Genomic DNA, 16,031 nt, shown 5'->3' on the forward strand with positions numbered 1-16,031 from the left:
CTAGAGTAACCTATATGTTCAATGTCATTTCGATCAAAATTCCACCAGCATTTTTCAAAGAGCTGGAGCAAACAATCCTAAAATTTATATGGAACCAGAAGATACCCCGAATTTCTAAGGAAATATTGAAAAACAAAATCAAAACTGGAGGCATCATGTTGCCTGATTTCAAGCTTTCCTACAAAACTGTGATCACCAAGACAGCATGGCACTGGCATAAAAACAAACATATAGACCAGTGGAACAGAGTAGAGACCCCAGATATGGACACTCATCTCTATGGTCAAATAATCTTTGACAAAACAGGAAAAATATCCCTTGGGTAAAAGACAGTCTCTTCCATTAATGGTGTTGGGAAAATTGGACAGCCATGTGTAGAGGAATGAAACTAGACCATTCTCTTACACCACGCACAATAATAAACTCTAAATGGATAATAGACCTCAATGTGATGCAGTAATCCTAAAGAATCCTAGAGAACTTAGGCAGTAACCTCTTCGACATTGGTCACAGCAAATTCTCTGGATGTGTCTCCAAAGGCAAAGGAGTTTTCACAAAGGAGATTTTCACATTTCACAAAAGTGAAAATGAAGTTTTGGGAATTCATCAAGAGCAAAAGCTTCTGCACATCAAAGGAAACAGTCAACAAAACAAGGAGGCAACCCACGGAATGGGAGAAGATGCTATTCAGTGGACAAAGGGATAAGAAAGATTTGGTCCATATATGCTATGGAGTCTTATGCTTCCATCAGAAAGGATAAATACCCAACTTTTGTATCAACATGAACAGGATTGGAAGAGATTATGCAGAAAGAGTCAATTATCATATGGTTTTGCTTATTTGTGATGCATAAGGAATAACATGGAGGACATGGGGAGATGGAAAAGAGAAGCGAGTTGGGGGAAATTGGAGGGGGGAGATGAACCATGAGAGACTATGGACTCTGAAAAACAATCTGAGGGTTTTGAAGGGGCGGGGGTGGGAGGTGGGTTTTGCATGGTGTTTGGTATTATAGATGGCATGTATTGCATGGAGCATGGGTGTGGTGCATAAACAATGAATTGTGGAACACTGAAAAGAAATTTAAAATATATATAAAATTTAAGAAAAAAGACAGTAAGCAGCATGTGTTGGAAAGGATGTGGGGAAAAGGGAACCCTATTATCCTGTTGGTGGGAATGAAATCTGGTGCATCCACTTTGGAAAATTGTGTAGAGATGCACTACAAAATTAAATACCCCTTCCCTATGACCCTGCAATCACACTATTGGGTATTTCCCCCCCAACTCCCTTCTCCTCTCTAACTCCCCATGTCCTCCATACTATTTGTTATGCTCCACAAATAAGTGAAACCATATGATAATTGAATCTCTCTGCTTGACTTATTTCACTCAGCATAATCTCGTCCATTTGCATCCATGTTGCTACAAATGTTGGGTATTCGTCCTTTCTGATGGAGGCATAATACTCCATAGTGTATATGGGCCACATCTTCCTTATCCATTTGTCCATTGAAGGGCATCATGGCTCTTTCTACAGTTTGGTGACTGTGGCCATTGCTGCTATAAACATTGGGGTACAGAAAGATAAAGTCAAAATGGATAAAAGACCTGAATGTGAGACAGGAAACCATCAGAATCCTAGAGGAGAACATAGGCAGTAATCTCTTCGATATAAGCCACAGCAACTTCTTTCAAGATATGTCTCCAAAGGCAAAGGAAACAAAAGCGAAGATGAACTTTTGGGACATCAACAAAATCAAAAGCTTCTGCACAGCAAAGCTAACAGTCAAGAGGCAACCCACAGAATGGGAGAAGATATTTGCAAATCACAGTACAGACAAAAGGTTGATATCCAGGATCTACAATGAACTCCTCAAACTCAACACACACAAAACAGACAATCATATCAAAAAATGGGCAGAAGATATGGACAGACACTTCTCCAATGAAGACATGCAAATGGCTATCAGACACATGAAAAAATGTTCAACATCACTAGCCTTCAGGGAGATTCAAATTAAAACTACATTAAGGTGTTAACTTACACCATTTAGAATGGCCAAAATTAGCAGGACAGGAAACAACATGTGTTGGAAAAGATGTGGAGAAAGGGGAACCCTCTTACACTGATGGTGGGAATGCAAGTTGGTGCAGCCTCTTTGAAGAACAGTGTGGAGATTCCTCAAGAAATTAAAAATAGAACTTCCCTATGACCCTGCAATTGCACTATTGGATATTTACCCCAAAGATACAGATGTAGTGAAAAGAAGGGCCATCTGTACCCCAATGTTTATAGAATCAGAAGTTTTATTCAGACATTGAGAACAGAAATTTGCTGTGAGTATGAAATCATACTGGGAGTATGATTTATGTTGCTAAGAGTTTTGTCTGCATATTTGGTGCTGTATTTATATAGGAAATATCTTACACATTTCCCTGTTTAGAGAACAGGAAAGTGAAAGACACATGGAAAAATGACTAATTTCACATACACACACAAAACGTAAATTAGCTGTATGGGACACACTTTGTTTTCATCTTAATGTTATCAGTCAGCAGGTGGATTTTTTTCCCACTCACCAAAAATTCAAAATCCTAGAATATTCTAAGATTCAAAGCATTTTAACTGAGTATTTTCTGCATTATCTAAATATCCTACTTCATTAACTCAGTATCCATAGCTTGCTTAGATTATTATAATTAATCAGTTAGTTTGTGTTCACACATTGTCTGATTTTGTTGTTTCCTCTTCCCAAGGATTCACTTGCCATTGGACCCAGAGGCCTTTCTGTGGGAGACTTTGTCACCTGTCTACATGATTGTCCTCTTACTAACATGCAAGATTGTAATGAATATCAAGATAGCATTGCCTATGAGCCCCCAAGTTGGCTACTGTGTACGTGCTGCAACTCTACAGCAGTTAAGCTTCCCAAGTAGACCTATGTATATTTTCTCAATGTAATACTACTTCAGACACTTGCCATTCACCAGTCCTTGGAAAATGTCCATGGATTTGTCCTGTTCTTATCTTTGTAAAGTATATCAGTAATGTAGCAATAGGCCCAAGCTACTATACATTCTTCTTGGTAAACTGATACAAGTATATACATTTCCTTTACATTGTTACTGAAGCTTCTAATTGTATATCCTATTTCACTTTCAGTACACCAGTCTAATTATTTCTGCTTTCAAAAGACCTAAAAATTCAAATTTAGCATGACCAATAGCTAAATTTCAGTAATTAAATTCAATGTCTAATGTGATACTATCTTTATGTATTTATAATAGAAAAATATGTGATAACAAGCTTTCCATAAACTTATTTCAGAATAAATAAAATACTAACGGTGAATAACTTGACAGACAAAATAAAACATAAGCGTTCTTTTAAAAAAATATTTTCTAAGATTTTATTTACCTATTTGAGAGAGAGAGAGAGAGAGAGAATGTGTGGGAATAGGGGCATATGGGAGAAGAACAGAAGCAGATAGAGAAGCTGCCTCCCTGCTCTGCAGAGACTGGGACTCAATCCCAAGATCCTGGGATCATGACCTAAGCCAAGGTAGATGCTTAACTGATTGAAACACATTTATTTACAAACATAAATATTCTATATAATAAATCATTAATATAAAACTTTCATGGAAATTTGGAAAGAAACAGACAAGTTAGACCAAGTGAAAGGTCCAAATTGCAATCTGGTGCCAGTAATACGTATATAGATGGTAGTATAACTAACCTCATCAATCTTCCTCCCAACTTCAAAAATTATGAATTTTGCCAGTATTTAATCTAATCACCTCAGTAATTTCACAGTGTTTTAAAGTATGCATCTTATTCTTTTATTCTTTAATGTAATTATCATTAATAATTAATGACTTCTTAAAAATAACCATATTCCTTCATCAAACCTAAATAAGTATAATAATTCCTGATTCCCATGATTTAGTCAGTTTTCCCTAATTGTCTTTTTAGAATTGACTTGTGTCATTTGGTTGCTACATCTCTTAAGTCTCTTTTAATTAAAATTTTCCATTCCTATTTTCTTTTCTGAAATGTCTTTTATTTGTTGAAGAATTTAAGTCGTTTTTAAATAGAATTTTCGGCAATTTGAATTTATCTGGTTACATCCTTCATCATGATGTCTTAACATACGTATTCCTTCTGCAGAATTCCTATAAAATATTTACTAAAGTTCACAGACTTACTTAAACTAAGATTCTTTTTTTAATTGATAAATTTTATAAGTACTGCTAAGTACTTCCTAACACATCATTATCAGGAGGTGAGTATGCTTGTGTTGCTCTTAATATGCTAAATTATTTAGTAGATGAGTCTGATTCCCAGAAGTGGTAATAGTAATGAAAATTCCCCCTTTTGAGAGGGTCAACATCTTCCAAGACCTTTCAGAATAGAAGGTCAGTATGGAACACAAAACATTTCTTTAAGAAAAATAATCGATTATTTCACACTTCAAGTCCTTTATCATTTTCTTATACTTCCTGTCTTGAATTACAAAAGCTAAAGTAGCTCATTAATCAATACATGTGAGGATTCATAGTGACTATAAAATTATTTGACGTACATACCAGATTGATTTTAATGATAGACTGAGCCACTAATAAATAATGTATTTGTTATATATTTAATAAATATATGAATAACATAAAGCAAGTAAAGTAAAAATGAAAAGTTATCATATATTCCATTTTAATTCTATTTACTTATTGGCAATAGTTGTATGTAAAAATAAATGCTCCATAGATAACTTACCAATCATTTAAAAAATAATATCTGTAGAATAGTCACACATTTGTGAGGCTATGATTGGTACAACATTCAGTGGAACCATCCAGCCATTTGTAAGCTAAAGATAAAGTCTAATAATCATTTAGTCTACTATGCTCTATTGAATAGAAGTACATTTTTAATAAAATTTCTAAAATAAGTGAAGTGGCATATGAATTCAGAAGGAACTATATAAACTAGAGTTCAGTTTGATGTTTGTAGTCTGAAAAATATATTCAATTTTTAAATAAGAATAATACTATCTTCACATAAGCTAGATATCTCAGTAGGATTCATAGTAATACCTCTTGTTGGTTAACTAGTGAGCTACTTTTATGTGCCATACAGTTTCTTCACATTATTCTCTCTAGTTCCATCCACGTTGTTGCAAATGGCAAGATCTCATTTTCTTTCATGGCTGCCTTTCCATTGTAAATCTATCTATAACATTTCACAACTGTATCTATTCATCTATGCAAACCACTTTTAATTAACTAATATCTTATTTATATCATGCCTGTCTACCTGTCTGGAAAGGAGTTGAGGCCAACCCAGTTTATAGAAACAATAAATCTTTTAAAAAATGTTCAAGTTTCTGTACACTATTCTTTGGAAATTCACAGTATGTTATTGGAAATGCACAGTATTTTTTCCTTTTTTTAAAGATTTTATTTATTTATTTGAGAGAGACAGCATGAGGAGGGGGAGGGTCTTAGGAAGAGGGAGAAACAGTCTCCGTGCTGAGTAGGAAATCCAACTCAGGGCTTGATCCTGGGACCCTAGCTATAGATAGATGCTTAACCAAGTGAGCCACTATTTTCATCTTTTTGTTGCATAAGCGATTGGATACCTATACCTTCAAGGTAATGTTCTTTGAAGTACAGTTCCTGAACCACCAGCATCACAATACACTGGAGAGATGAACAGTGCAGGTTCCTGGGCTCCTTCTTGGACTTAGCAAATCACAGTTTTTAGGGCAGAATTAGGAAATTTACATTTGAAAAATATATCTCCCAAATGATTGCTCATTTTTAAAAAATATATTGAGACATAACACACATGCAATAAAATTCACCCATTTAATGTGTATGACTCAGTGGTTTTGGTATATTTATAGGATGATACAATCTGACTTTAGAACATTTTCTACATCCTGAAAAGAAATCCTGTACTCATTAGCAGTCATTTCCTAGTCCTTATCCTCTCAACCACCCCAAACTTAGACAACCACTAGTCTGCTTCTGTCTTTATAGATTTATCTATTCTGGAAATTTCACATAAATGGAATTCTATAATATGTGATGTTTTGTGTTTGGCTTATTTTAGCATGTTTTCAGGGTTCATCTATGTTGTAACACTAATTTAATAAAAGTGAAACATCCATCCCAAGTTGATACATTGTACATAAGACATCCACTGCACCTTAGTACACAGGTAGGTATTGAGGCAGTCTCTCAGAAAATCATTATCACATATATTTTCAATGGTATAAATTCAATGATAAACCCTTCATTACTTTTATTTAAAACAAATATGATCAGTTATCATCATCTTAATTTGTTCTTAATAAGCATTACATAAAATTTAAAGAGTAGAAAAAAAATCTTGAGTATTTATAGATACGGTTCAAGCCCATTTCTGCCAAGGGAAAATTAGATCTATACTGAAGTTAAATAATTGCTATTTATTAGATTTATCTGAATTGCCCACATTAATGGCAAGAGCAGAATGGGTTAAAGAACAGGAATAAACAAGATTAAAGAAATGGACCACAAAATAATTTATGCATGACACATAAATTTTATTCAAACATAATTTCTAAACTGTGTTTGTATAACTATAAAAGTGACAGCATGACTGCCTTAAGTATACAATTGTTCCATATGCATGAAGATCATATAATCTGATTCATTTGGTCGTGTAAGATTTTCTGTGTTGCTTTTTAATAAGAGCTTTATTGAAATACTCTGTGTGTGTGTGTGTGTGTGTGTACAATTCACCCATTTAACATGTACAATTCAAAAAGAAGACTTATAATTATTAACCAATCATCCTGTATTTTTCTGTATTCCCTGGGTCCCTGTCAACTACTAATGACTTTATCTCTCTCAGATTTGCATATCTTGGGTTAGTCATATGGAATAAATTATATAATATTTAATCCTCTGTGTTCAGCTTCTCAGCATGTTTTCAAGGTTCACTCATATTTTAACATAGATAATTCTTTCTTTTTATAGCTAAATAACATTACATTATACACATAAGCAATATTTTTTCCATCCATCACTTGATAAACAATTAAATTGTTATGTTACTTTTTAAAAGTTATTCTATGCATACATACAACCTACATTATACTCTATATTGGTTAGTTGACACTGTGACTCTATTAAGTAGTATCTGTATTAAATACTGCACTATTGAAAAGGTCACCAATTAGAGTAATTCAGAAATGCATATTATGGATTCTACATAACTGAGAGAAGTTTTAAATGTTTGAACAACACAGATTATGGAGTCCAGAGTAGAAGAGACTTTAATAATACTCTCATCTGAATTCTGTTTAAAGAATGAAGAAAATAACTAGGGCCAGAGAGGTGTTCCATGGCATGTAACTAGAGTAAATGTGATTTGAAGGTTATGCTACTTTGAAAAAATAGAAATTATCTGATGCAAATTCTGGTATATTTTAAAAGTCATTCTCTGTATTTGGTAGTCATAATTGGTATACCATCAGTTTTTTTACTCCCACTTGAAAATAGTACACACCGGAGTACATTACATCTTCTAGAATAATCATTTGTTTTTAAATATAAATGTATCTGTTTTAAATATTGCCAGACTGTGTATGTTTGGGAATGGTTATGGTGTGCTAATCTAGTAGACTAGCACAGTATTTGATATTTTTGAAAGTCTGACTCAATATTGACAAAATTTATAATGGCATTGTTTATGTGGTGTGAATAATACTGTGTTTTTCTTTTAGAGAGCATATCCGGTTTTAACGCAGGTTTCAACTTTATAAGCAAAGATCTACCTGTGATGTGGAGGCATTTGTCAAGTATCCTTTCTAGTGTGAAAAATGTTTAAGAGTGTATTACATAGATAAAATATTTAGCATATTTTATATACAAAAAGTATTTTTAGAAGTGATTATGATGTAGATTTTGAATAAACTGAGCAGTTTGGAAGGCTTTAGTTTTATTATTTAAAAATATTTATGAATTTATTTCCTCAATAACTTGCCAAAAACAAAAATGTATGGTATTTAAATATATACATCCATTTGTATGTATATAAAATTGAGTTATTGCACCAGTCTCTACAGCCTTGTGTCAGAGATTTTTATGCTATCACATGATGCATTATAGTAAAATTAAATACCACTAAAGGGTCAAAATCATGTTTCTTCACATTAGATAACAATATGTGAAGATGCAGAAGTAATTTTCTCTCATTTCAATCCCTTCCACATAATCATTTCCTGAAATATCAGTAAAAGTTTGGTCGGGGTCAACATAATTTTGTCTCTACATGGTCAGATTGCAAATGTCTGTTATCCTTTACAGGGAATATGAATGCTCTCTGTCACATCTGCTCAACTCTGTTGTTGTTAGTGTGAAAACAACCATCACCATATATTTGTAAAAATCAGCCTGAACGCTTGGGCCCTAAGGAAGTAACTGAGGGTTTTGGAGGAAGTGGTGGGGGTTGCATGAGACTTCAGAAGAAAATGTTTTGCTGGAGTTTAACATGGTGGGATTTAATCAGAGCCTAACCAATACCAAGAAGGTAAATATTCAACTCCAACCACGTGTAACCATGTTATCCTTAAAAAGAAACAGGGAAGAGGATAATGAATGAGAGGCATTGCCAAAATGAACAATGTAGGGGAATAAGCTCACCAAAGCATTGAGTTTTCATCATAGAACTATTAAATTGTTGTCCTCCCACAGACTTTACCACCAAATGACTTAAAATACTAGTCACAGCAGCTTTAGCTAATATATCACGTACACCTTTCAACAAAAACTTAGAAGACATGCCAAGGCAAAAAGCACAGTTTGAAAAGATGGAAAGCACAACTAATATGGCTGTAATGTTGATATTATCAAGACCATGGAATTTAAAAACATGTAATTAATATGCTAAGATCATTATGGTAAAAGCCAAGAAAAGGTGAGAACAGGTGGATAATGTAACAGATTAAAATTCTAAGAAAAAATTCTACAAGTCAAAATTATTACAGACAAAATAAAGAATGACTGTGGTGGATTCATTAGTGTACATGATTGGGAAGAATATCTGAGGTTGAGCATTGATGATAGAAACACCCAAATTGAAAACCAAGGTGAAAATAGAAAAGAAGAGGAAAGAAAGAAAAAGAATATAATATCCTAAACGTGGGACATGTACAAAAGGTATAACATAGGTATAAAGGGAATACCAGAAAGGGGGGGGGACACAAGCAATATTTGAAACAATTATGATGTAACTTGTGCACCTTCCCCCCATTAATTTGTGTCCCCTCCAGACACAAGACCAAAAATCCCAAAATGCTCTGAGTCTACTTCTAGGCCCATTTTATTCAACTGCAAAATTTTAAAGATAAAATTTCTTGAAAGAAGCCAGAGGACAGAATTACCTATAGAGAAGTAAGATAGGAATTACATTCATCTTCTCAGAAGCCATACAAGCAAGAAGGAAGTACCACCAGCCTACAATTTTGTGCCATGTGAAATTCTTCAAAAGTAAAGGAGAAGTATTTTCTCAAAAATTGAAAGTAGTTCTCAGTAGAACTACCCTGGAGGATTTATTTAAAAAAGTTTTGTCTTGTTTTGTTTTTAGAAAGAGGAAAAATGATACATGTCTGAAATAGATCCACACAAAGAAAGGTATTAGAACATATTATAAAGTGTATAAGTGAGGGTAAAATAATTCATTTTTCAAAATGATGTAACAGGTAACAGTTTGGCCAAAATAATAGAGATAATATATTTGATTATGTTAGCTAGTGTATAAGTTAAATCGAGGAGAACCCTGGTCCTAGAGGTGAGAGGGAGGAATAAGGAAATTATATTATAAAGCATACAATATAAAATTATAAAGAATTTGCAATACCTGTGAAGTGAATACATTATTTAAAAGTAGATTTGTATGAATTGTAAATGTATATTGCAAACTCTAATCCAAACCCAAGAAGAAGATACAAAATAATACAATACACAAACTGTATGCAAATGTATATAAAACACTATTTTTTATTCCATATGTAATATATAGAGAAATACAAGATATATTAAGATGCAATATACTAAGGAAGGGAAGAAATAAGTAATGTAAGAAACAAAACAGTGGTTGCTTTGGTAGCACACACACTAAAATTAGAAAAGACAGAGAAGTTTAGCATACCCCCACACAAGGATGACACAAAAATTCATGAAGAGCTCCATCTTTTTAAATGACAACAAATGCATACCTATCTATTGTTACTTTGAATGTGAATGGACAAACTGCTCCAATCAAAAGATTTATGGTGACAGATGAGATACAAAAGTAAGGCCCCAAAATAATCTGCCAACAAGAGACTCATTTTAGACTTAATGATACCTGCAGATTGCAAGCAATGGGGTAGAGAAATTTCACTTTTGCAAATGAACATCAAAACAAAGCTGGAGTAGCAATACTTGTATTGGACAAAATAGACTTTAAAACAAAAACTCTAAACAGAGGCAAAGAAGAACAATATAAAATAATAAAGGAGACAGTTCAACAAGGTTATATATAACAAATATAAATATTTAGGCAATCAATCTAGGAGCTCCCCAAGACATAAGCAGTTAATAACAAACATAAAGGAAGTACTTTATAATAAAATGGTAGTAGGGGACCTTAACACCTGACTCACATAGTTGGACACATTACCCAAACAGAAAATCAACAAGGGAACAATGGCTTTGGATGATACATTGGATCAAATGGACTTAAGAGGTATACTGTGAATAGTCTATCTTGAAACAGCAGAATATACATTCTTTTAAGGTGCACCTGGATCATTCTCCAGAATAGATTACATACTGGGTCACAAAACCAACCTCAACAAATTCAAAAATAGAAGTTATACCATGTTCATTTGTTTTCTTTCCTACCGTAATGCCAATGCTATGAAACTCGAAATCAAACACAAGAAGAAATCTGGAAGGACCACAAGTATATGGAGGTTAAATATCATGCTAATAAACAATAAATGGGTCAACCAACAAATCAAAGAAGAAATCAAAAAGTATATGGGAAATAAGCAAAAATTAAATCTCAGGCATCCAAAACCTTTGGGATGCAACAAAAAATGGTCCTAAGAGGGAAGTATATAGTAACACAGACCTATGAAAAAGCAAGACAAATCCCAAATAATCAACCTGGTCTTCTATCTAAAGAATCTCAGACTGGAAGAGATTATGCTGAGTGAAATAAGTCAAGGAGAGAGAGTCAATTATCATATGGTTTCACTTATTTGTGGAGCATAACAAATAGCATGGAGGACATGGGGAGTTAGACAGGAGAAGGGAGTTGTGGGAAATTGGAAGGGGAGTTGAACCATGAGAGACTATGGACTCTGAAAAACAATCTGAGGGGTTTGAAGTGGCCGGGGGTGGGAGGTTGGGGTACCAGGTGGTGGGTATTATAGAGGGTACGGATTACATGGTGCACTGGTGTGGTGAAAAAATAATGAATACTGTTATGCTGAAAATAAATAAATTTAATTTTTAAAAAAAGATGTTGGAAGTAGAAATGTGAACACTGACAAAATATTTTATACTAAGGAAAAATGTTTAATTTGTGTTGATAATTTGTCTATGATTAAAAAGAGTTATTTTTAAAACATGCTAAAAAAAAGAATCTCAGAAAATGAACTACAAACAAACCCAAATAAGCAGAAGGAAAGAAATAATAAAATCAAAAAATGGGCAGAAGATATGAACAGACACTTCTCCAATGAAGACATACAAATGGCTATCAGACACATGAAAAAATGTTCATCATCACTAGCCCTCAGGGAGATTCAAATTAAAACTACATTGAGATACCAACTTACACCAGTTAGAATGGCCAAAATTAGCAAGACAGGAAACAACATGTGTTCAAGGGGATGTGGAAAAAGGGGATCCCTCTTTCACTGTTGGTGGGAATGCAAGTTGGTGCATCCTCTTTGGAGAACAGTGTAGAGATACCTCAAGAAGTTAAACATAGAACTTCCCTATGACCCTGCAATTGCACTCCTGGGTATTTACCCCAAAGATACAGATGTACTGAAAAGAAGGGCCATCTGTATCCCAATGTTTATAGCAGCAATGGCCACGGTCGCCAAACTGTGGAAAGAACCAAGATGCCCTTCAACAGACGAATGGATAAGGAAGATGTGGTCCGTATACACTATGGAGTATTATGCCTCCATCAGAAAGGATAAACACCCAACTTTTGTAGCAACATGGACGGAACTGGAAGAGATTATGCTGAGTGAAATAAATCAAGCAGGAGAGTCAATTATCATGTAGATTCACTTATTTGTGGAGCATAATAAATAGCAGAGAGGACGTGGGGAGTTAGAGAGGAGAAGGGATTTGGGGGAAATTGGAAGGGGAGTTGAACCATGAGAGCCTATGTACTCTGAAAAACAATCTGAGGGGTTTTAAGTGGTGGGGGGGTGGGAGGTTGGGAGTCTCTCATAATTCACCTCCCCTTCCAATTTCCCCCAACTCCTTCTCCTCTCTAACTCCCCATGTCCTCCATACTATTTGTTATGCTCCACAAATAAGTGAAACCATATGATAATTGACTTTCTCTGCTTGACTGATTTCACTCAGCATAATCTCTTCCAATCCCATCCATGTTGCTTCATAATTTGGGTATTCATGCTTTCTGATGGAGGCATAATACTCCATAGTGTATATGGACCACATCTTCCTCATCCATTCTTCCATTGAAGAGCATCTTGGTTCTTTCCAAAGTTTGGCGACCGTGGCCATTGCTGCTATAAACATTGGGATACAGATTGGCCCTTCTTTTCAGTACATCTGTATCTTTGGGGTAAATACCCAGGAGTGCAATTGCAGGGTCATAGGGAAGTTCTATGTTTAACTTCTTGAGGAATCTCTACACTGTTCTCCAAAGAGGATGCACCAACTTGCATTCCCACCAACAGTGAAAGAGGGATCCCCTTTCTCCACATCCCCTCGAACACATGTTGTTTCCTGTCTTGCTAATTTTGGCCATTCTAACTGGTGTTAAGTTGGTATCTCAATGTAGTTTTAATTTGAATCTCCCTGAGGGCTAGTGATGATGAACATTTTTTCATGTGTCTGATAGCCATTTGTATGTCTTCATTGGAGAAGTTCATATCTTCTGCCCATTTTTTTATATGATTGTCTGCTTTGAGTGTGTTGAGTATGAGGAGTTCATTATAGATCCTGGATATCAACCTTTTGTTTGTACTGTCATTTGAAAATATCTTCTCCCATTCCGTGGGTTGCCTCTTTGTTTTCTTGACTGTTTCCTCTCCTAGCAGAAGATTTGATCTTGATAAAGTCCCAAAAGTTTATTTTTTATTTTCTTTCCTTTGCCTTTGGAGACATATCTTGAAAGAAGTTGCTGTAGCTGATATCGAAGAGATTACTGCCTATATTCTCATCTAGGATTTTGATGGATTCCTGTCTCATGTTGAGGTCTTTTATCCATTTTGAATTTATCTTTGAGTATGGTGTAAGGGAATTGTCGAGTTTCATTATTCTACATATAGCTGCCCAGTTTTCCCACACCATTTATTGAAGAGACTGTATTTTTTCCACTGTATACTTTCCCTCTTTTGTCAAAGATTATTTGCCCATAGAGTTGAGGGTCCATATCTGGGCTCTCTACTCTGTTCCACTGGTCTATGTGTCTGTTTTTATGCCAGTACCATGCTGTCTTGGTGATCACAGCTTTGGAGTAAAGTTTGAAATAAGGTAACGTGATGCCCCCCGTTTTATTTTCCTTTTTCAACATTTCCTTAGCGATTCAGGGTCTCTTCTGGTTCCATACAAATTTTTGGATTATTTGCTCCAGCTTTTTGAAGAATACCAGTGGAATTTTGATCAGAATGGCATTAAAAATATAGATTGCTCTAGGAAGTATAGACATTTTAAACATGTTATTCTTCCAATCCAAGAGCATGAAATGGTCTTCCATCTTCTTGTGTCTTCTTTAATTTCTTTCATGAGTGTTTTGTATTTCCTTGAGTACAGATCCTTTACCTCATTGGTTAGGTTTATTCCCAGGTATCTTATGGTTCTTGCTGCTATAGTAAATGAATCGATTCTCTAATTTCCCTTTCTGTATTTTCTTTGTTAGTGTATAAGAAAATCACTGATTGAGGGGGGGACAAAAAGACAGGGGAGTAAGAGGAGGTGCCTTTTCAGCTGGTACCCCAAAGTGAGCTGATTACCTACCAAAGAACTCCATTCACTCATGAAATCAGCCTGAGATCAGAATTATCCATGTCTGGATCTCTACAGGGGCAGAAGACGACAGTTAGCAGGTAAAGCAGAGTGGGAAGGGTGGACTGATATTGGGGGGAGGGAGCCAGCAGAGGCGACTAGTTGGAAAGTAATACCCGAATACGAGCGAGAGTGCCCTGTGTGTGGGGACCAGCATTAATTTGGAGACTGGTTGAAAGCATTCCAAAAGAGCAAAGGATCGCGGGGGGAAATTGTGGGAATTGGGGCTGCTAGAGACAGGGGCTTAAGTCTCTGATCCCAGGACAGCCTCCCCAGCGCTGAGGCAGAGAGAGTGGGGTGAGGAAACCAGGTCTTGGTCCCTAAGCTGCCAGCACGCCCGAGAATGCGAGGGTTCTAGATCCTGTGAGGGAATGGGAGCCACGCAGATCGGCAGAACACGCAGGACCTACTACAAAGCCTGAGAAATGCACGCACGTCCCTCATGCTCCCCTGACAGAGTCACAAAGGCCCAGCCGGCGCAAAAGCCCAGCCTGGTGCTCTAGGACCTGCGCCCCGTTCTCAGTGCCTGAGACTCATGCGTGACCCATAGCCACCCCTGAGTGCACACAAGCTGGGCACTCTTAGACCCAGCAAGACCAGGCACTCCTAGCTCAGGCCAGCGGGAAAATCTCAGTGTCCAATTGCTGCTTGGAACCTCTCTGGTGGTCAGGAGCTCCCAGACAGCCGCCACTGCCTTGGCTTTCGGTACAAGCAAGAGAACCTACGTCCCCAGAGTCTGCAACTTGGAACCTGCTCTGCCAGAGGGCAAGGGGGGAGCTTATTTTGGCTCTGCACCCAGACTGAGGCTTCTCTCTGAGAGGGAGATCAGGGTGCGGTTTGTTTTCCTCTAAAACTACAAAAACCATCAAAGGCGGTCAAGGTGAGAGAAAAAAAGTGAACAAACATAAAAATCGCCAGAGAACAAAAGCCTGAAAAAAAACCAGTTTCCTCAGAGCCCACCTCCTTGAGGGGGGGTGGGAGAACTTAACTCAGGAAACATCATTGACTGACAATCCATGTGGCAGGCCCTCCCCCAGAAAACAAACCAAGAAAGAAAAAGAAAAAAAAAGAGAGAGATTAAAAAAGGACAACCACAACTTCATAGGAAACAAGAGAACAACCACTACTTCATAGGAAAAATTTTATTTTTCATTCATTCCCACTCTTCTGGTTTATTTATTTTTTTACACATAGGTAATTTTTTTAACCTATTTACCATCACAGCGAGCTGTACAGTACATCAAATTCCATAATAACCTTCTAACCTGAACTTTTTGATACATACACCTATGTTTTTCTTTTGCATTTTTATTTTTTGAATTCCTTTTTTTAATTTTAGTTTAGTTTAGTCTAGTTTATTCCTTTTTATTTTTATCCTCTAATATTCATATAGAGTTAAACTTCAAAGTAATCTCCTTACCCCAATCAATACTACCCTTATAGGTAAACCAATTTTTTATCCCCTTTATCTTAGGAAAGTTGAGTCCTTTAACAAAGATATCAAGAAACATCCAGGAAGAATCAAAACAACCTTCCTCGCACACATTGAGAATTTATAAAAACTCTCCCATCTTCTTCCACCAGTGTTTCTGTGTTTTTGTGTTTGTCCTGATAGCATATAAATCTTACACTTGGGTTCTTTTTGACGAGGTTCGTCCTTTATTTACATATATATATATAATTTTTTTCTCTTGTCATATAATTGTATCA

At 35.7% G+C, this 16,031-nt stretch overlaps 1 pseudogene; it reads left to right on the forward strand.

The window, feature by feature from the left end:
* The first annotated feature begins 10,149 nt into the window (after positions 1 to 10,149).
* LOC116583955 lies at positions 10,150 to 10,250 on the forward strand (annotated as a pseudogene).
* Positions 10,251 to 16,031: the final 5,781 nt, after the last annotated feature.

Source organism: Mustela erminea, chromosome Y (genome assembly GCF_009829155.1).
Source record: "Mustela erminea isolate mMusErm1 chromosome Y, mMusErm1.Pri, whole genome shotgun sequence".
In the NCBI taxonomy this organism is placed as follows: Eukaryota; Metazoa; Chordata; class Mammalia; order Carnivora; family Mustelidae; genus Mustela; species Mustela erminea.